The 21651-nt window shown below is 36.9% G+C and overlaps 1 protein-coding gene across 8 annotated transcripts in view; it reads right to left on the bottom strand.

Moving 5' to 3' along the window:
• PPFIA2 (PTPRF interacting protein alpha 2) overlaps positions 1-21651 on the bottom strand; it is a 477511-nt gene that overhangs the window by 404718 nt on the left and 51142 nt on the right. The window contains exon 1 of one of the 8 annotated variants that reach the window (XM_047868605.1): positions 13736-14005. The exons of the other annotated variants lie outside the window; for them this stretch is intronic. The gene's annotated coding sequence lies outside the window, so the exon portion shown is untranslated. Of the gene's footprint in view, positions 1-13735; positions 14006-21651 lie in introns of those variants that run through there. 8 annotated transcript variants of the gene reach the window in all.

A 21651-nucleotide genomic window follows, 5' to 3' on the forward strand; every position in this document is an offset into this window, starting at 1 on the left:
CCCTTATCATAATGAATCCTGTACTTCCTTTGTTGTGTCAAGTGTTTTCTTACTTCTATGCTTCTGCATCACAGACGCTAGTGCCTAGAAAGCCACCTCCCTCCTCTGGATAAATCTTACCCTTTTTAAAAGGTAAGAATCAGGAGACTTTCTTGAGTCCCTCAAATGAGACTGCTGGTTCTGCTGTCATCCCCAGTATTCTGCACCTAACTCTATCACAACTTTATTACACTATTTTGTAATTGTCATTTTACTCATGTGTCTTTCCCATTCATTTGAGGGTTAAATCAGCTCAGTACTGTACTTATTACTTCTGTATCCTAAGAAATTACCACAAAACACAACCAATAAATGTTAGAGGAATTTTATACATTTATGTTGAATTTAGCTTCCTATGAATTCCTTCTGCAAGGAGAGGATGAGCTGATTGGCTGACATTAGTGCTTGGGACTGCTTTGAAATGTGCATTATCCTATAATAATAGATTTTCATTCTTATTACATCTTTGTTTTATTAGTGTAAAGCAACCACTGAGGAACTGATTACCTTTGAATTTACTGCAGAAATTCAACTTCTGAATGACAAGAGTGATCAGATATTTTTGTTAACACAACAGAGGCACCATCCCAAGAGACCCTGCCTGAGCCCTTCAATTCTACCTCAAGTCTGCAAAATGCAATAGATATGAAAGAATAAATACTTCAGTGACTAGGAGAATAGGTTCAAGCCTATGTTCACTACTTACTAGCTGTGTGAATGTAGGCAAATTTCTTTATGTTCCTCATGTAAAATAAGTCAATCTATGTCCTAGTACCTATCTTAGGAGGACACTGGAATATTAATTGTGACTGTTCATGGAAAGTTACTTATTGACAACTTATAGTAAGTATTCAATTAATATTAGTTATTACTATACGTGAAATAATGCATCGACAAATTAGATTGTAAACAAGTAAAATAAAGATAGGTTATCAACACAGATTACATGGTATACATTGAAACAGATATGGGTTATCAACACAGATTACATGGTATACATTGAAATAGATATGGATTAGAATACATATGGATAAGACCCAGATACAGATTAATTCTAGCTATAAATCTCCATTAGATTTATAGAATGTATTTTCCCTGAAAGGCAAAAGACCCTAAATTCTGTATTTTACCTCCTCAATGCACCCTACAATTTTTCAGGTATTTTTGTGGCTTTGGTTATTATAAATTTTCACCATTAGTTTTAAATATATAATTTTTATTCTTCTTACTAAAATTTGAGCAATCTTTTTGCTGTAGAATTATTTACTGAATAAAATTCATACCATCAACCTAAACACAACTTATTCCTCTTTCAGTGTGTGTTATCTGACATCACATATTTATGTGGGCAGCTTTCAGCCTGTTCAAAATGTGCTATAGGAACTGAAAGAAAAGATCTGGCATTTAAAAGAGGATATCAATGCTATAATCCTAGATACACATAATATATGGGAGATTTATCTATCAGCCTTTGTTGGTTGAGAGTCAGAGACTCAATTACTGTGATCTTAGTTTACAATTAAACCTCCAATTATATTATACTTAGTCTTCCCCTACCAGACACAAAACACAATAACTAGGAAAAAATACAATATCTTACCCTTTTAAAGTATCCGGTTTTATTTTTAACTCCATACATAAGAGCCTAAAATATTTGCTGGGTTGAAAAACTAACTGGAGATTATCCTATCTAAGGTGATTTTTAAAAATACATCTATCCTTCCAACAACTATTATCTGGAATTTCATTAATTACACTAAAATACCTCAACACCATTTATCATTTTGACTTATAAATACTTGCAAGAAAGAATTGCTTGTGAACTGAAAACTAAAACAGAGCAAATAATTTGTTAAAAAATATATGTATATTAAACAGATAATTCTAACAAATATCTAACTATCTCTCTCTCTTAATATATTTAAGTATTTGGCCAATTAACATTAATAGTTTTTAAGGTAATTACGAGAAGCTGGCAAGAGAGCAAATAAAATATTGTCAAATACATTAAGTTCACACTTTCAGAAAAGTTTGGCATGGGTTTGTCAGCTAACAGTTATGTATTGCATGTGCATACTTTAATTTTGGAAATGACAGCCATGGAGGAATCAGATAGAACTAGGGGAGAGATGAGAACTTGAAAGCACAGGAATCAGTAGCACTATCTAAAATCAGATATGCAGGGCACCTGGGTGGCTCAGTCAGTTGGGCGTCCAACTTCGGCTCAGGTCATGATCTCAAAGTCTGTGAGTTCGAGCCCCGCGTCAGGCTCGGTGCTGAGAGCTCAGAGCTTGAAGCCTGCTTCGGATTCTGTATCTCCCTGTCTCTCTGCCCCTCCCCTGCTCAAGCTCTGTCTCTCTCTGTCTCAAAAATAAATAAAAACATTAAAAAAATCAGATATGCAAAATTTTCAGAATGGAGTCTAATCTGAATCTAAGGGATATGCAGACAAATTCCCTTTTCATTGCTATTTACTTTGGCAGGAAAAAAAAATTACCAAGTTCTAAATCATAAGAAGTAAATTTCAAATTCATTTCCTATTTTTTCTGCTTTTGAAATGATGAATGATGATTAGAATGGTAACTAGAAATAGCAATTAAAACATATGATTTCTCTACTTTTCTTCTGGGCAGCTCCATTTCAACTGATGCTACCAAAATTTTGATATGAATCAATGTTTACAATATCTATATCATATTCTCAAAATACTATTAAATGAAAGGAAATGAACTCACTGAAATGAGAACATAAAATGCATTGATGTTATGCTGTTAAATTAATTGAGATTACAATATAATGCAAGAGTCGTCTAACTTGAAGACTTAAAGAGTCAATGACGGAATGTTCTATAATCAGTTTATGCTCTATAGACAGCCTTGTTTTCTTCTATTCATTTGATCAGATTCCCTAAATAAATAAATAAATAAATAAATAAATAAATAAAGCCAAGCTTCACATTTATAATATGCTTTGATTTACTATGATTTAAAATATTTTGTATTCAGATCTTTCTTTTCCTTCATATTTCTGGAATATATTTTTCACTATTAATTATTCTTCTCAGATGTAACAGAACATTCAACTGAGCCACACAGCCAGGTTAAGAATTCCAAAGTGAACAGAACACTAAGTCTCCTGGGATTAGTGCAATAACAAAGAAGTATGAATATTTCTCTTGCTTAAAGCCACCTAGACAGAAAATGCAGACAATCCTCCATTTTGCATGGCACAGTGTTAGCTGAAACTGGTAGATATAAGAACCATGTCCTGACTTTGCATGGCTCTGTGGTAACTCAGCTACTGTATAAAGCAAGGACACCACTCTCTGGTTCTGACACCCACTGGTTTCAGGTAACACAGTACATGTATACTAAAAACTGCCTACAGTTATTTTGTAATGGTACATCAGTCTTTATTTCTTTGCCTCCAGCATCCCCAAAACTGGATTGTGAATCCTGAATGCATAATGCAGTGGCTATGTATAACCCAATATTAAAGTTAAAAACTGTCTCAATTTTAGTTTGGCCCAAAACCAGAAACAATGTTATGGTGACAAATATTCCCACATCCTCAAGCAAGGAGCTACACCAGGCCATGCTTGTATACCATTAAAAAAAAAAAGTTTCTGCCAAAATTCACAGGCATCTTGTCTTAAGGGGGGCATTATTGGTATATTGGGTAAGAAAATCTTTCTATACATATATTCTACTATAATGAAAACATTTAACATGGGATCTAACCCCTTAAAATTTTAAGTATATATTAACTATAGGCATATGTTACACAAGTCCCTGGAACTTACTCATTTTGCATAACTGAAAATTTGTACTTGTTGATTAGCAATCCCCCATTTCCTCCTTTCCAGAGTCCCTGGAAACCACTATTCTCTGTTTCCATGACTTTGACTATTATAGAGACCTCATATAAGTGAATCATGCAGAATCAGTCCTTCTGTGACTGGCTTATTTCACTTAGCATAAAGGCTCAAGCTTCATTCATATTGTTGCATTTGGCAGGATTTCCTTCTTTTTTAAAGCCATATAGTATTTCATTGTATATACATATGTGTTAATGTGTGTGTGCACAGTATATGTGTATATATGCACATGTGTAAACATACATTTTCTTTATCCACTTATCTATTTAAAATTTTTCCACATTTCTATGTAAATTGTGCTACTCCAAAATCGTTTCAAGATCCTAATTTTAATTCTTAATTGGATAAATATCCAGAAGTGAGACTGGTAGATCACATGGTAGTTCTGTTTTGAATTTTTTGAGGAACCTCCATACTGTTTTTGATAGCAGTTGCACCATTTTGCATTCCTACCAACAGCGTACAGGGTTCCAATGTTTGCATATCTTCACCGACATTCGTAATCTTCTTCATGCACAATGCAGTATCTTTGCCTTCAGGATGTGTGGCAACTTCAGACATGGGCACTAAAGCACATCCCTATTTCTTTGATTTTTGTTTTCAGTTTATTTATTACAAAGACAGTGCACAGATGAGGCAGAGAGAGAGAGAGAGAGAGAGAGAGAGAGAGAGAGAATCCCGAGGAGGCTCCACACTGTCAGCGCAGAGCTCAATGAGGGATTCAAACTCATGAACCATGAGATCATGACCTGAGCCGAAATCAAGAGTCAGATGCTTAACCGACTGAGCCACCCAGGTGGCCCCCTATTTCTTATTCACTTACCCCAACACACACACACACACACACACACACACACACACACACACACACACACAATCCTGAAGACCATATTTGGGCTACACAGGTGGGAGTACATGCTGAGAGGTAGTTGACCCAAGAGACTTCCTAGAAGGGTTAAGTAACTTAGCCTAGGGATGGAGAAGTGGAATTTCAGGGAATAAGAAGTGTATTGATTTCTTATTGTTGCTGTAACAAATTAGTACAATTTAGTGGCTTAACACAACACACATTTATTCTCTTACAATTCTGGAGGTCAGAAGTCTAAAAATCAAGGTGTTGGCAGGGCTGCGTTTCTTCTGGAGACTTTGGGGAGAACTCTTTCTTGCCTTTTCCAGATTCTAAAGGCCATCTGCATTCCCTGTTCCATGGCCCCACTTTCCAACTTCAGAGAGCAGAACTCCAATCTCTGTTCTACCTTTACATCTCCTTTTTCTGATTCTAATCCTCTTGCCCCCCTCTTATAAGGCCTGTTAATGATTACAGGAACTCATCCAAATAATTCAGAACCATCTCCTCATCTCAAGATCCTAAACATACTTGAAATGTCCCTTTTACCACATAAGGTGACATATTCACAGGTTCTGGGAATTAAGAGGTGAATACCTTTGGAGGTTTGCTATTCAACCTACCGTAAGGGGATATTAAAAATATAAGCCAGAGTAGGCTTAGCCTGTATCACAGGAACTGTAAGGATATCTCAGATTCAAAACAAACAACACTTTCTGACCAACCCAGCCAGAAGTGACCTCTTCATCCACTGACCTTCCATTATATTTTTTTCAGGTACAAATTGTCATACATTCTGTTTTCTTTTTGTATAAAATTTTAATTTCCTTAGCAGAGATTTATCTACACCTCTCCATGTTCTATAATCTCTTGATAAATATGTCAATTCAAAAACCCCAAATTCAAGGAAGGATGCTTGGAGTATACAGTTGTCTGTGCAGTGGAAGCAAGGTGTTCTTAAAGCCTCTACCAAAGAGGATTCCCCTTTAGGTCCCATTACTCATTATTCTCCTATTCTAAGGCACTGAAACCTAAGACATAATTAAAAGATAACTCATTATTGGAATTAGTCACTAACACTAAGTGAATCATTTCAACATATTCTAACCCATCTTAAGTACTTCCAGCACAAACTCATTGGGAGGAAGTACATTACGTTACTCATTCTTTTACTGTCTACGCTGCATTTGCTAAGCATCTTGAACACAAAATAAGATTACTTCAACAAGTACCTACTGGTGGATCATAGCTCAAAACAAACTTTAATCAGTCGTAGAGAAGAAACAAGTCATTTCAGACCCAAGGAGAGAATTCCGTAAGGAAGAAAGTTATCAAAAAGGGAAAGAGAAGAAAAAAAGATACACCTCCCTTCTTCTACAATATTAGGGTTTTTTTTTTTTTTTTTTTTTTTAATTTTTTTTTCAACGTTTATTTATTTTTGGGACAGAGAGAGACAGGGCATGAACGGGGGAGGGGCAGAGAGAGAGGGAGACACAGAATCGGAAACAGGCTCCAGGCTCTGAGCCATCAGCCCAGAGCCTGACGCGGGGCTCGAACTCACGGACCGCGAGATCGTGACCTGAGCTGAAGTCAGACGCTTAACCGACTGCGCCACCCAGGCGCCCCATTAGGGGTTTTTTTAAGCTTATTTATTTATTCTAAGAGAGAGAGAGAGAGAGAGAGAGAGAGAGAGAGAGAGAGAGTGAGAAGGAGTAGCAGAGAGAGAGGAAGACAGAAAATCCCAAGCAGGTCCCATGCTGTCAGCACAGAGTCAGACACAGGGCTCAAACTCACCAACCGTGAGATCATAACCGGAGCCAAAACTAACAGTCAGATGCTTAACCAACTGAGCCACCCAGGCACCCCTTCCACAATATTGTTTAGTATGTCTTTGGACACTGTGGTAGAAAGACTCTAAAATGGCTCTCAATGATTTCATGTTCTGGAATTCATGCCCTTGTGTAATCCCTTCCCCTTGAATGTAAGCTGGACCTAGTGAAAATGTGATTTAAAAAAATGGGATGTCACTTCTGAGGTTAGGTTAGGTTTTGAAAAAATTGTGATACCTCTCTCTCTTTCTTTCTCAGAACCCTCTAGAGGAAGCTGCCACATTGTGAGCATCCCTGTGGGGAGGTCAATGTGACAAGAAACAAACATCTCGTGCCAACAACCAGCTGGGGACTGAAGCTTGCCAAGCTCATGCAAGTGAACTGAGAAGCAGTTTCCCCCTCACTTGAGCATGACATTTCTGCAGCCCTGGCTAATATTTTGATTGCAGCTTCAGGGGAGACCTTGGGTCTGAGGACCCAGCTAAACTGCACCAAACCTCTATCCACAGACACCGTGAGGCAATAAATGCTGTTGTTTTAAGCCACTAAGTTTTGAGGCTTACAAAACTGTGTAATTGTTTACAAAAGACTAGATAGCTAATACAGCAAGTAAACCCAATATTCATAATTTCTACTTTATCATTCAATTTTATATATTCTCCATATAAGTGCTCTTATAAAACAAAAACACTGCACAAGATTAAACTTTTTATACTAATAAATCCAGAAAAAATAAGCATTCTTCTATTTTTTATGCATCTGTACAACTGTAATTATATTTTTAAAATCAGAGCAATGTTTGGGGGAAAAACACTCAGTGATCAATTGATTAGCTGCATCATTGATACTTATCACTATGAATCATAAAAAAGTATGCATAACTCACAATATGCCTTCTTCCAAACACATTTCCATTGTCTTGACCATTTCTGAATACTTAAAGATTCTTAAATTTCTAAGAAAAAGAGTTTTTTTGGTGATGATTACTACAAGGTTGAGTTTTGATACCTCAAAGCCTTGTAACTATCAGTTACAATACGGAATCTTATAAAGAAAAAGCAGTTTCTTTTCAATTATGTATGAACAACTTAGTCAAATTGACACAGCAGAATGTTTTAAAAGCACTGTGATTTTAGCTACTGAATATACCATCAGAGCAGATGACTCATACTTTATTTTTAACCTGAGATATTTTACAACAGAGATTAAAAATACTCCTCATTCAATGTCTGACCATCTAATAAAAATATGAGCATATCCATCCAATTCATTTCTACCTAGTGCTTTAGTAATAAATAAGGCAGTTTAAAAACATCCTTTTGAGGAAGCACTATAAAGTACAAACGACACTAAAATTCCTTATAAAGAATTCTCCTTTATATGAGCATTTACAATGATCCGGCCTCTTCTGCACGCGCGCGCACGCACACACACACACACACACACACACACACACACACACACCAGCCAGAAACATTTTAAAAACATTTTCCTAAAAACCCTTATCTTCCTGCTCAAATGATCACCATCGATTCCCACTTCTTCTAAATGGTTTTGCATTTTATATCCCCAACTCATTTCCTTAGGCAACTCCTTGACCTCATTCCTTATTTCCAGGACTATTATGTAATTGTCTGAACAAGCAGGGTCCCCCAAAATGTGAGACAAATTTATCCAGAAGTCTGCACCGAGAAAATAGACTAGGAAGATAATCTAATTTCAATGTCTTGTGGTTCTGTGTCATATAGTTTGGTGGTAGTGTTAGTATGTGGCGTTGGACAGTGTAATTAGGGAATAAGAGCTTTCGAGCCAGAATCCCTGGGTTTCAATCTAACCAGATATGGAACCTTAGGTTAGTTACTTAATATCCCTGTGCTTTCCTGTCTCACATATAAAACTTCTGTAATAGTACCTGTCTCACAGGGCGGTAGGGAGGGTAAATGACTGTGCATAGCAACCGAAAACAAGTGTTAGCTGGTAGCAGCACAGGCAGCAAAAGCAGCTGCAGGCTTAGTCACGCAATATTGTTTTGATGTATTTTGTTTTAAATTCTGAATTACATACTGACAGAGTAAAAAAAAAAAGTCTGGCCTTTCAATTTTACCAGGTTTGTGGCCTCCAGGCTCTGCATCTCATCCAATCATGAGGACGTGGTGACATAATTTCATCAGGAGACAATGTGACTGAATGAAAAGGAAAAAAGACTGACATATTTAAATATTGGCATACTGAAACCCTGAATATTTGACTTACAAAATCATGAAATAACCAAGCTTCTCTTATGAAGCAGAGGCATAAGGCAGGGTTAATAGATCTCACGATATTTTTCAGGTTTAGTGAGACCTAAAATTAAGCAGGATCTCTTCAAGTCTTCTTGCATTTCTCAGCTTCAGCAAAACTTTTTGTGTTAACACACATTACTGTGCTTTCACTTCTTTGAAGCTTACTTTTGAACAAGCAATTTCTCAAGCCATATCATGTTTTCAATTCTCTCAGAAAAGGAATTAAAAATGTTTTGGACACTTTTTGGAAAACAGACAATAAAAAAGTTAACCTATTAAAATAGGATCTAATTAGTCTTGACCTATTTGATCTCCTGCTATGTTTTTCTACACAAGATGAAAAGATATTCTTTTAGCCTTAAACCTCATATACTTAAAAGGAAATAACGTTCCAGCTTTTCAATTAGATTGTTTCTTTTGAGAAGCAAGATACTGTTTGCCTGTGAAAGTAAAAGATTTTAATCTTAAATGTGGATTTATTGTGAATCTAGAATAATTTTTTGTGGTTAAAATGAATCACAGACAGACATTACCTAATACAGAAGTGGCAGGCTTACATAGAAAATGTGGACTGTCCCTTGAATTTCTAAATTTTCTCTAATGAATATGTTTTAATTGTGTAATGAATTAAACATAGAAAGGAAGACAATCTTTTCCTCTCTCTCACTTTGGAGGTCTTATCAGAAAGTTATCAGAAAATTTCTCAGTAAATCATTTTTAAAACCTTAAGGCTATTTGGAGTCACTAAATGTTATACCATATGGTAAGTTACAGAAAATTATGCTAAATTAGTTAAAAACTGATTCACAAAATACAATTATTTACTCTAGTTACAATTCTTTCCCCTTACAACAATTCTCAGCTCAGACTAGGAAGAGATATTTAATTAGTCTGGGGAAGGAAAGGAAAAGAGGATAAATTAAATAAGTTGGATTTATAATTATGACGAGTTTTAAGGCCACTTCAACTGAAAAATCTATACATAATTATATCACACTATTGGATTTAGATTTACGTTATTCAGAAGAGGATAATTTACACTTTTTGGTAATAACAGTAACCTAGAAACCGCAAGAGAACATGGGTTGTCCTCAGTAAAATGAAAATCAATCAATAGAAAAACTTCCAGAATGTTACAAATGCTCTCACATTGTCTCACTATTCAGCACGTTTCCTCATGGCCAAGGCTTTGTTTTGTTCACTGGTCACTTTACAGGTATCTGGGTCAGTGTCTACAGGTACTCAGTAAGTGAGATTGAATGACTGGATGAATATACTATTTTAATTCAAATTAGGTTACAATGATCAATCAAGGAAGTATGTGAAATTAATTTTTAAGTACCTTCATCTATGGTGTTTGGAATTTGCAATACAGAATACTATAACCAATGTGATAAGAATAATCCTATTCAGATAAATTTGTTTAATGACATTTTTAAATAAGCCATATTTTATATATACATATATTTTCATATAGGCATATATATTTCTACACACATATATCTTCGTATATATACATATATATTTATACATATACATATACTCACATATATACACATAGGCTTTTACATACACAATCATGCGCACACATTTTCATATACACAGACAAATGTAAATATGTTACACACACACACTGTTAGTGGAAACATATTTCCATTAGTGGAAAAGAAGATTCATTCCATTTCTTCTTTAAAGTAGCAGCTTTAAGTAGACTGGATCTAAGTTATTTGTTGCATGTTCCATGGTAATTCCCATGTATCATAATAAATGCACTTGAGCAAAAGGGACTTTACTATAAATACTGGGAAAGCTAAGATATTTGCTATCCATGAGTAACTCTGAAAACAAACTTATTTCTTCCAACTCAGAAAAGCCTTTAAATCAGTATTCTACTATCAAAGGATATAATCAGATTATAGATCTACTATAAAACAACATAAAGACTTCAGAAATAAAACATGATAGGATTCAAGAAATTAAAAGAAATCACTAAAGATGATATATAGAGTAGAAACCTTTTTTAATGGGCAAATTAACTACCCATATCCTCAAACATTAATAAAAGATAAAACAGGATCAATTTGACTTGTATTTGATTTGCTTCAGTAGCAGTTTAAAAATCTGATAGGGTTGGAGCACCTGGGTGGCTCAGTTGGTTAAGCATCCAACTCTTGATTCTGGCTGAGATCTGATCTCACAGTTCATGTGATGGCCCCATTTCAGGCTCTGTGAAGATAGCATGGAGCCTGATTGGGATTCTCTGCCCTTCCCTCACTCATGCTTGCATTCGCTCTCTCTCTCTCTCTCAAAATAAATAAATATTAAAATTTTTTTAAATCTGCTAGGATTGAGCAGACCCTACTCTGGTATACATTATATGAAACATTTTATTTAAAAAATATAAATAAGGGTCACCTGGGTGGCTCAGCTGGTTGAGCATTTGACTTCAGCCCAGGTCATGATCTCGCAGTTTGTGGGTTTGAGCCCTGTGTTGGACTCTGTGCTGACAGCTCAGGGCCTGGAGCCTGCTTCAGATACTGTGTCTCCCTCTCTCTGCCTCTCCCCTGCTCATGCTCACTCTCTCCCACAAATAAATAAACATTAACATTTTTAATATAAATAAATAAATATAATCTACATAAAAATTACTTTATTTTTAAATGATTTTAAGATTGTGTAAACACTAATTTTTGAATAGATATTTCCTTCTTGTTTTAAAATTTTTTCCCCAACATTTATCATAAACATTTTATGGGTCAAAAATTGTGTAGTGGTAAAATTACTTTGTTCATAGTAGTCATGTAAGCCCTTATCCAGAATATAGAAACATAAAAATTATTGTAAACTCCCTAAAACAAAAGTTAGCTTCTCCCTTGATCATTAGAATCAAGTAGATTAAGTGTAATCCAATTACAAAATGTAAAAAGAAACAAATTATTGGATTCTAAGATGATTCCATAAAGATAAAAGAATACCTTTAGTGGTTTTTATCACTATCCTTTGTAATTGTCTTACAACATTAAATGATATTAATTATTGTATCTTAATATACATTTCTTAGCCCTGAACCATCCTCTAGGCATCTTCCTGTCTTTCCTGCCTTTTAGTCCATCTTTTAGAAGAAGCAAAGGTATATTAGCTTCCTATATCTTCAATTATTCAATACCAAACCTGTTTCTGCTTCTACAAATTCTACTGAATTTTATCTTGCCAAAGGAACAATGATCTTTACGTATGTCTAAATAATTTTTTTTAATTTTTAATGTTTATTTTACTTTTGAAAGAGAGAGACAGAGTCTGAGTGGGGGAGGGGCAAAGAAAGAGAGTGAGACGAGAACTTGAAGCAGGCCCCAGGCTCTGAGCTGTCAGCACAGAGCCTGACGTGGGGCTCAAACCCACGAGACATGAGATCATGACCTGAGCCGAAGTCAGACCCTTGACTGACTTAGCCACGAAGGCGCCCGTAAATAAAATTCTTATTAGATGTCCACACGACTATAACATGGTTGAATCTTCACTCCTTGAAATTTTAACCTAAGAAACTTGCTTCCATGAAAATATTGGACTTTCTCCTAGTTCTAACCCTATACCCAATGACCACTCCTCAGATTCTTTCATGCCTGTCTCTACCTGAAACTAGTGTCCCTCAAAATTAAATCCTTGACCCATCTGTCTTCTTACTCTGTGATTCCCCTGGAGGATCTCATCCATTTATAGGGAAATAATTACCAGCAATAGCGTACTGATGATTCCTGAAACTTTATCTGTCCTGTGGCGTATTGTCACTGAGAAATCTCAAATGTAATGTATCCAAACTGAAGTCTTCATCTTTTCTTCTCAACTGACCCTCCCACCTCAATTAATAATGCCACCATTCATCACCCAGATCAGACTTTGTAGAACCCCTGGATGATTCCTTTCTCCATCACATCACCCAGGCCTTCTAATTTTACCTCTTAAGTAAGTCTCAAATTCTGTGCCCATCTTTCCAGATGTGAAATACAGAAATACAGATTCTACATCTTATCCAAAAGTTTCTGATTCCGTGGGTATAGGAATAAAAATCTGCATTTCTAGCAAAGGATGTTGGTTTTTGTAGGATGGGTAAAATCTGAGGTGTACAGGCTGTGTATAGACTATAGATAAGGAGTCATCGAAGAATAAAACAGGGAACTAATAATGGTGCTAGGCATGTGAAATCAATCCTATAACATTTGGTAAAACACTGGTTTGGAAGGTAGTGGAGAGGGCATGTACAAATTTAAAGATCCCATTATCATTCTATCTAGTCTCTTCTTAGCTGTATTCCTCAGATAAATATTTTTTTCCTGTTTTTTCAAGATTTTTGTTGTATCTTATTGTTGGAGATTATATCCTTTATTAAAAAAAAAAAAAAAAAGACAACAGGCCCAAAATGGATTTGCTTATGCTAAACCCTATGTCAATACTGAACCAAGACTTCTCCCAGAAATGAAATCTTACTTAAACCAGTCAATCAGGAATCTCCCGATCAGCACTAGTTAGGTAATATTCATGGCAGACCCTTATAATCCCCTAAAACAAAAGTAACTTTGAAGTAAAGAACTCACTTTTTTGCCTAGTATAACCTCTTTGTTCCTACTCCCTTCCTTCTATAAGAGTCTTTAATTTTGTACTGCTCCTCAGAGCTCCTTCCTATAAATTAGATTGGATGCTGCCCAATTTGAATCAATGTTTGCTCAAGTAAACTCTTAAAATGTATAATATGCCTCGGTTTATATCTTAACAGTTCTTAGTGTCGAAAGACAAAATCAAAGGAGACCCCCGATCTCCCCGCCTCCCAAGCTCCTGGAGCAAGGAGCAACCAGACATGGATGGGTACCTGTTGAGCCTCTTGAGCTCACTGCTTTCTCACTGCCTCAAGGGGTCCTAAGTCCTTCTCGGATCCTCTGCAGCTTTGCGTTATGAACTTTCAGACTCTGAGAATTTCTTTTTCTGGACTGGATCGTGAAACCAACTGGGCCTGGACGGGTCTGACTTAGAACCAGACTGGGTTCAGGGTTGGTCTGGGTCCTACAAAGAAACGGGACCGGTCCAAGTTCAGGCAGGAACTGGCTTACAAACTGGACCAGATCCAGGAGTCTGCATAGAAACCAGACCAGGTCCGGCGTTGAATTACTTCCGGCTTAGAAACCAGATCCTGTCCAGGGTCAAATTGGGTCCCACTCAGAAACCAAACCAGGTCCAGAGTCGTTCTGGTCTACAATCATTCTTGGTACGACTTAAAGCTGCGCTGGGTCGAGTGCAAAACCTCAGGTGAGTAAAATTCTACTTCGAGGCTGAACGAGCAGGTTAAACTTATCAAAGATAGTCTTGAATTACAGAGGCCTGTAATTTATGAGCTCATCCATTTATGAGCTGCCCTACAGAAAAAGGGGTCTCAGCCAAAAACTCACCATAAAGGATAAAGGGTAATTATTTTTCCTAGGCTACAGTTTATCATTACTAGGATGAGATCTGCTCATTCCAGAGTCTGCAGACTAGATTCTGGGAAAAATGGCAGAAGCTGGCAAAGGGTAAGAATTCTTACCAAAGCCAGTTCTCCTAGATAGCTATCTGTGTGCCTGGTTGAGAGAGGAAGGTGAAATTTTATGTTCCCTTTTCCTTTCCAAATTCAGATTGGCTGGCAAAAACAAAAACAAAAACAAAACAAAACAAAACAAAACAAAAAACCCACCATAGATATAGATAATAGATGATGTAGATACAGATAGATAAATATAGTTATAAATATATAGATGTAGATATAGACATATAGAAATAGATATAGATATAACTTCTCTTTAAATTGTGACCCCTGAATTTGCTTTCAGGCTTTCAAGTATTCATTGGTTGTGGATCCTTTCTCTTTCCTGAACAGCTTTGACCTCTTGTTCGACTTGTTTTGTCTCCTGAGAAATTTTTTGACAACTCTCAGGTTGAGGACCACAAAATTATGGCTGGACAGAAATGTGAGTTGTTTTCCATTTGGGGGTAGGATCCTACTGACCCTGATCTTTGGGAGTGGCTTGTATCTTAGGAAAGTAATATCTTTTGCACCCTCTCTGGGGCGCCACTGTGTTTAAGGAGTTGTTCAGTGCTGCCAATGAAGTCCCCAGGTAAGGGCCAAAATGACCAAAAAAATGGATTTTTTTTTCTTTGCCATAAATGCTAAGTCTGACCTTGTTACATAAAATCATTTGGCTTTTTGGGGCTATTCTCTGGGGACCACAGTTAACTCAGAAAGCACAGTAAGCCTATCTAACCACAAGGGCAACAAAATTGCACTTGACATGTAAATGAAAATATTTTTAAAAATTACAATTGTTAAGGACAAATTTTGACTCAATATATGTCTATTGCTTTCAAATTTAAAAAAGGTAAAATTCCTGTTCTTATGCTTTTTAAAAATGTTTTCTTCTGTTAAATATAAAATTTATCATAGCTTGTGAAAACATAAATGATGAGCTTATAAGAAAAATATATAGAACCTGAAAACTTTTTCTGTACAAAGGTTTTGTTTTTTTTGTTTTTTTTGTTTTTTTTGGCACATTCCACAGCATATGGTTTTGGAACATGTGTTTCAAAACAATTTTATGTCACCATGTAAAAGATTACTAGTTTCACTTCTGGCATTGTGCATTATGTTTGAATTTACATTTCAATTTCATTCAGTGTTCAGAATGATATAAAAAGTAAGTGATGGTTAAAATTTACCACAGAAGTATTTCAGAGAACAATTACCAATATCAACCAAGAAGAGAAAGAGAGAAAGAAAGAAAGAAAGAAAGAAAGAAAGAAAGAAAGAAAGAAAAAAGAAAAGAAAAGAAACATAAAATTTAAATAAATTCGTTGGATATAAAAATTGAGTGAAGGGGCGCCTGGGTGGCACAGTGGGTTAAGCGTCCGACTTCAGCCAGGTCACGATCTCGCGGTCCGTGAGTTCGAGCCCCGCGTCGGGCTCTGGGCTGATGGCTCAGAGCCTGGAGCCTGTTTCCGATTCTGTGTCTCCCTCTCTCTCTGCCCCTCCCCCGTTCATGCTCTGTCTCTCTCTGTCCCAAAAATAAATAAACGTTGGAAAAAAAAAAATTGAGTGAAAAAAATTTGAATGGAAATAAATTTCACTGAGAATGCTCAAAATATGAATTTCCTATATTTTTTGTACTTTAAAAATCAATAAAATGTTATCTACAAGTTGTTCCCAAATTGGAGTGAAAAAAAAAAAATCTGGAAGATAAAGCAGAGACTGCTATGGAGAGTTGGGTAAACTCATCAAGAATTTTGAACAAGTAAAAGTGTTCAAGATTTTGAGATTGATAGCCTAGATTCTATGGTAATATTGTGTCTTCCAGCACTTATGGGCAAGGTGGCAAATTACCCCACTCTGAATCTCACTTCCCTCATCTGTGAGATGAAGACCATCGTGAGAGCCCTGCACAGGACTGTTGGGCAGATTAAATGAAATGCTCCAAGTAGAATTCTTGGCACAGTGCCTGGCATTCAGTCATCATGTAACAAAGGTCATCTCTTACCAAATGTGACTGTCATAGATTTGCTAATACTACTACTTGTAGGTGTTGGTAGAGACACGGTGCCCTCCTTTCGGGGTATGGGTCAAACTGATCCATGCATTTTGAGGGATTCAGAAGAATAACATCTTGAAGGAGCTACGTAATGCTGGCACTGTTACTTCATCCACACCATTTCCAGGCAGCAAGATTTAGGGGGTTAGAGCCTAGGCTCTCTTTCAGACTATTTGGGTTCAAGTCCTGGCTCCAAAAACTTGCAAAATGCATTATCTTAGTTACTTAACCTCTTTATCTATTAAACAAGGACAAAAATGATAGGTAACTAAATGGATTATTGTGAAGTGTATATAGCACATGTCACATAAAACATGTAAACACTTTATGAAGCATAGTCAGTGATCAGTAAGTAAATATCAGTCACTGCCTAATATTCTACCATTCTCCTGTTCTTTTTTTTTGCAAAATAATAATAATAATAATAAAAGATCTCAATTAAAACTAGAGGTGTATTATTTAGGCTTCACTTTATCAGTCACATAACTGTTCTGATAAACCCTGAACTGTACTTTTTCTGATTTCAGTTAACTTCATAAAAATAAACTTAGTTTTTATGGCAAGGTAAAAAGAATAAAAAAGACAGTGGCTAGAAGCTTAGATTAACAAGAGTTGGATAAGTAAGGAAAGAAAGAGAAAGAACAGCAGACTGGAAACTTGAGAAAGTGAGAGAAAACGTGGGATGTAAGCAGGCATTTCCTATCACTTGCTTCTTAGCAGCTGGTTGCTGGAGATGAATAAGAAAAATAGGGCAGCTGGCAAACACCCGGAGTGTAGCTTCTTTCTCTGAGACCCACCCCCACCACAAATGGTACTGTGACTACTCTTGTCTAGTGCCATACTCTAGCCCAGATTTTGCAAGTTGATGTAATTCTACACACACACCCCTTCAATATGCAAAAGTGCTATAGCATGTCCCAGGCTAAATGTATCTTTTCCCAGTCCATTTTCTTTCCCAGCTACTACTCTCTTTCTTGCCATTGATAGCCAAATTTTTAACGTTGTCTCCACTAGTTCCCTTCACTGTATTGCATGATAGCATGCAATGAGTACAACTCCCATCTGCCTTCAAATACCACCACTCCTGGAAAGCCAATCTTGTTGACATCACCCAATTATTTAAATACATTTTACTATGTCAGTGGCATCTCCTGGAGGTGTTCGCATCCTTTTTTAAAACATTGAGATTTATAGAACACACTAAAAATCTTGGGTTTTATCCAAAGTGCCGCAGGAAGCCACAAAAAGATTTTTGGGGGGAGGGCAAGGCTCCAAATACACTACAATATCTGAGTTTTAATCCTACTTCCCTGGTGTATTCTTCTCAAACAAAAGTTGTCATGGACTGAATGTCTGCATCTCCCCAGAATTCATATGTTGAAGCCCTCCACCCCCCTCCCCACAGTGTGCTAGTATTATGAAGTGGAGCTTTGTGGACAAGATTAGGTTAAGATCAGGTCCTGAGAGTGAAGTTCCATGATGGGACTCCTGCGCTTATAAAAAGGAGACACAGAGCTGTCCCTATTTCCTCCGTGTGAGGATACAGGAAAAAGGCAGCCATCCAAAAGCAGGAAGAGGGTCTTCACCAAGCACAAAATCTGCTAGTACCTTGATCTTGGACTCCCAATCTCCAGAACTGTAAGAAGTAAATGTCCCCATGCTACAATAAAAGCACCATTTTGCTCTGAAAAAAAGAAATTATAGAGCAATAAATAAACAGCCTGCCTATGGCATTTGTTCTGGCAGCCTGACCTCAGACAGGTATTCCCCAGGGTTTGGTTCGAACCCTCACCTCTTCTTCTCTACACTTTTTCCCCCCAGGGGTCTCTATCCAGTTCCATGCTTTAAAGGCTATCTATGTGTGTCAATGAATTCCACATTTGTGCATTTTGCCCGCAAAGGTTCCTCTGAACTCCAGATATTTGAAACAATATGCCTATTTGACATTTTACTGGGCATGTCCCAGACACCTCAAACTTAAGTCTATTTTTTTTCCTTTTCTTGTTATTTAAGTTTTTTTTTAATTCCAGTTAGTTAACATACTGTGTTATGTTAATTTCAGGTATAGAAAATAGTAATTCAACACTTCTATACATAACCCTGTGCTCATCATGACATAATCCCCATCACCTATTTAAACCCATCCCCCACCCTCCTCTTCTCTGAGCACATCAGTTTGTGCTCTATAATTAAGAGTCTGTTTATTGATCTCTCTCTCTCTCTCTCTCTCTCTCTCTCTCTCTCTCTCTCTCCCCACCCCCACTATCTATCTCTTATTTTTCCCCTTTGCTTGTTGGTTTTCTTTCATAAATTCCACATATGAGTGAAATCATATGGTAGTTGTCTTTCTCTGACTTACTTTGCTTAGCATTATACTCTCTAGCTCCACCCATGTCATTGCAAATGGCAAGATTTCACTCTTTTTTTATGGCTGAATAAGATTCTATTTATATATAATCTTTTCTTCATCAATTCATAAATCAATGGACACTTGGGCTGCTTCCATATCTTGGCTTCCATATGTTGGCAATTATAAATAATGCTGCTATAAACATAAGGGTGCATTGATCTCTCTGAATGAGTGTTATTATATTCTTTGGGTAAATACCCAGTAGTGTGACCTCTGGATCATAAGGTAGTTCTATCTTTAACTTTTTGAGGAACCGCCATACTGTTTTCCACAGTGGCTGCAACAGTTTGCATTCCCACCAACAGTGCACAAGGTTCCTTTTTCCCCACATCCTCACCAATACCTGTTGTTTCTTGTGTTGTTGATGGTAGCCAATCTGACAGGTGTTAGATGATATTGCACTGTAGTTTTGATTTTTATTTCCCTGGTGGTAAGTGATGATGAGCATCTGTTAATGTGTCTGTTGGCCACATTCTTCTTTGGAGAATGCCTGTTCATCTCTTCCACCCATTTTAACTGGTTTATTTGTTTTTTGGGTGTTGAGTTTTACAAGTTCTTTATATATTTTGAATACTAACCCTTTATTGTATATGTCATTTGAAAATATCTTCTCCCTTTCCATAAGGCTACCTTTTAGTTTTGTTGATTGTTTCCTTTGCTTTGCAGAAGAAGCCTTTTATTTTGATGTAGTCTTAATAGCTTATTTTTACTTTTGTTTCCCTTGCCTCAGGAGACATGTAGAAAGAAGAGGCTACGGACAATGTCAAAGAAGTTACTGCCGGTGTTCTTTTCTGGGATTTTTATGGTTTCCTGTCTCACATTTAGACCTTTAATCCGTTTTGACTCATTTTTGTTTATGGTGTAAGAAAGTGGTCCAGTATCACTATTTTGCATGTGGCTGTCCAGTTTTTCCAACACCGTTTGTGGAAGAGACTGTCTTTGTCCCATTGGATATTCTTACATGCTTTCTTGAAGATTAATTGACCATATAATTGTGGATATATTTCTGGGTTTTCTATTTTGTTCTTTTGGTCTCTGTGTCTATTTTTGTGGCACTACCATAGTGTTTTGAATTTTTTTTTCAACGTTTATTTATTTTTTTGGGACAGAGAGAGACAGAGCATGAACGGGGAGGGGCAGAGAGAGAGGGAGACACAGAATCGGAAACAGGCTCCAGGCTCTGAGCCGTCAGCCCAGAGCCTGATGCGGGGCTCGAACTCACGGACCACGAGATTGTGACCTGGTTGAAGTCGGACGCTTAACCGACTGCGCCACCCAGGCGCCCCACTACCATAGTGTTTTGATTATTGCTACATAATATAACTTTTATAACTTTTACAATATAACTTGAAGTCAAGAGTTGTGATATGTCTGGCTGTGCCTTATTTTTCAGGATTGCTTCGGCTATTCAGGGTCTTTCATGGTTCCATACAAATTTTAGGATTGTTTGTTCTAGTTCTGTGAAAAATGCTGGTGATGTTTTGATAGGGATCACATTAAATGTGTAGATTGCTTTGGGTAGTATAGACATTTTAACAATATTTGTAATTCTAATCCCTGAGCATGGAATGTCTTTCAATTTCTTTGTGTTGTATTCCATTTCTTTCATCAGTGTTTTATAGTTTTCAGAGTATAGGTCTTTCACCTCTTTGGTTAGGTTCATTCCTAGGTATCTTATTATTTTGGGTTCAATTGTAAATAGGATTGTTTTCTTAATTTCTCTTTCTGCTGCTTCATTACTGGTGCATAGAAATGTAACAGATTTCTGCACATTGATTTTGTATCCTGAGAATTTACTGAATTTATCATTTCTAGCCAGTGTTCAGTGGAGTCTTTTGGGTTTTCTATATATAGTATCGCGTCTTTGCAAATACTAAAAGTTCTACTTACTCCTTATCGATTTGGACTCCTGTTATTTCCTTTTGTTGTCTTATACCTGGAGCTAGGACTTCTAGTCGTATGTTGAATAAAAGTGGTGACAGTGGATATCCTTATCTTGTTCCTGACCTTAGGGGGAAAAGCTGTCAGTTTTTCACCACTGAGCATAATGTTCATTGTGGGTTTTTCATAGTGGCCTTCATTATGTATGTTCTCTCTAAACCTACTTTGTTGAGGGTATTTATCATGAATGGGTATTGTACTTTGTCAAATACTTGTTCTGCATCTGTTGAAATGACCATATGGTTTCTATCCTTTCTTTTATTGATGTGATGTATCACATAATATTTAACTTTGAAAACTAGAGGGGCTGAATTCTGTGAGTTGTAGAATCAGTGGAACTTGGAGCCTGGAGCTTTAAAAGTCAGCTGACTCAGCACCAGGCAAGTTGGGAGAGCTAGTGATAGAAGGTTGCTACCCTTAAAGAGATAGCAGCCTACACAGGAAAGCAACATAAAAATGGCAGTGTACACAACACCATGGGTAAATGGAAGACAGATCTGTTCCTGCTAGCTTCAGAGCAAGTTGAGGGACTTCTCCAAAAATGAGGGACCTGACAGGGGCCATTTTCCTACCCTTTCCCCCAGCATAAGAACAGAGACACCTATGAGAGATGGGACTGCACAGACACTTGCTACCCAACCCACTAGCAGTGTGCCATCCCCACTGATTTTCATGAGGACTTGCATACTCCAAGTCTGATAGCTTCAGCCCTGGACTCCAAGCAAATCTTATTAAAGCTGGGCACGCACCCCGCCCAGCCACTGGGTCACACAGCTGCCACTGTGCACTGCACCCATCTGACATGCCATGCCCAGCTGTGCATCC

This window comes from Prionailurus viverrinus, chromosome B4 (genome assembly GCF_022837055.1).
Source record: "Prionailurus viverrinus isolate Anna chromosome B4, UM_Priviv_1.0, whole genome shotgun sequence".
NCBI classification, from domain to species: Eukaryota; Metazoa; Chordata; class Mammalia; order Carnivora; family Felidae; genus Prionailurus; species Prionailurus viverrinus.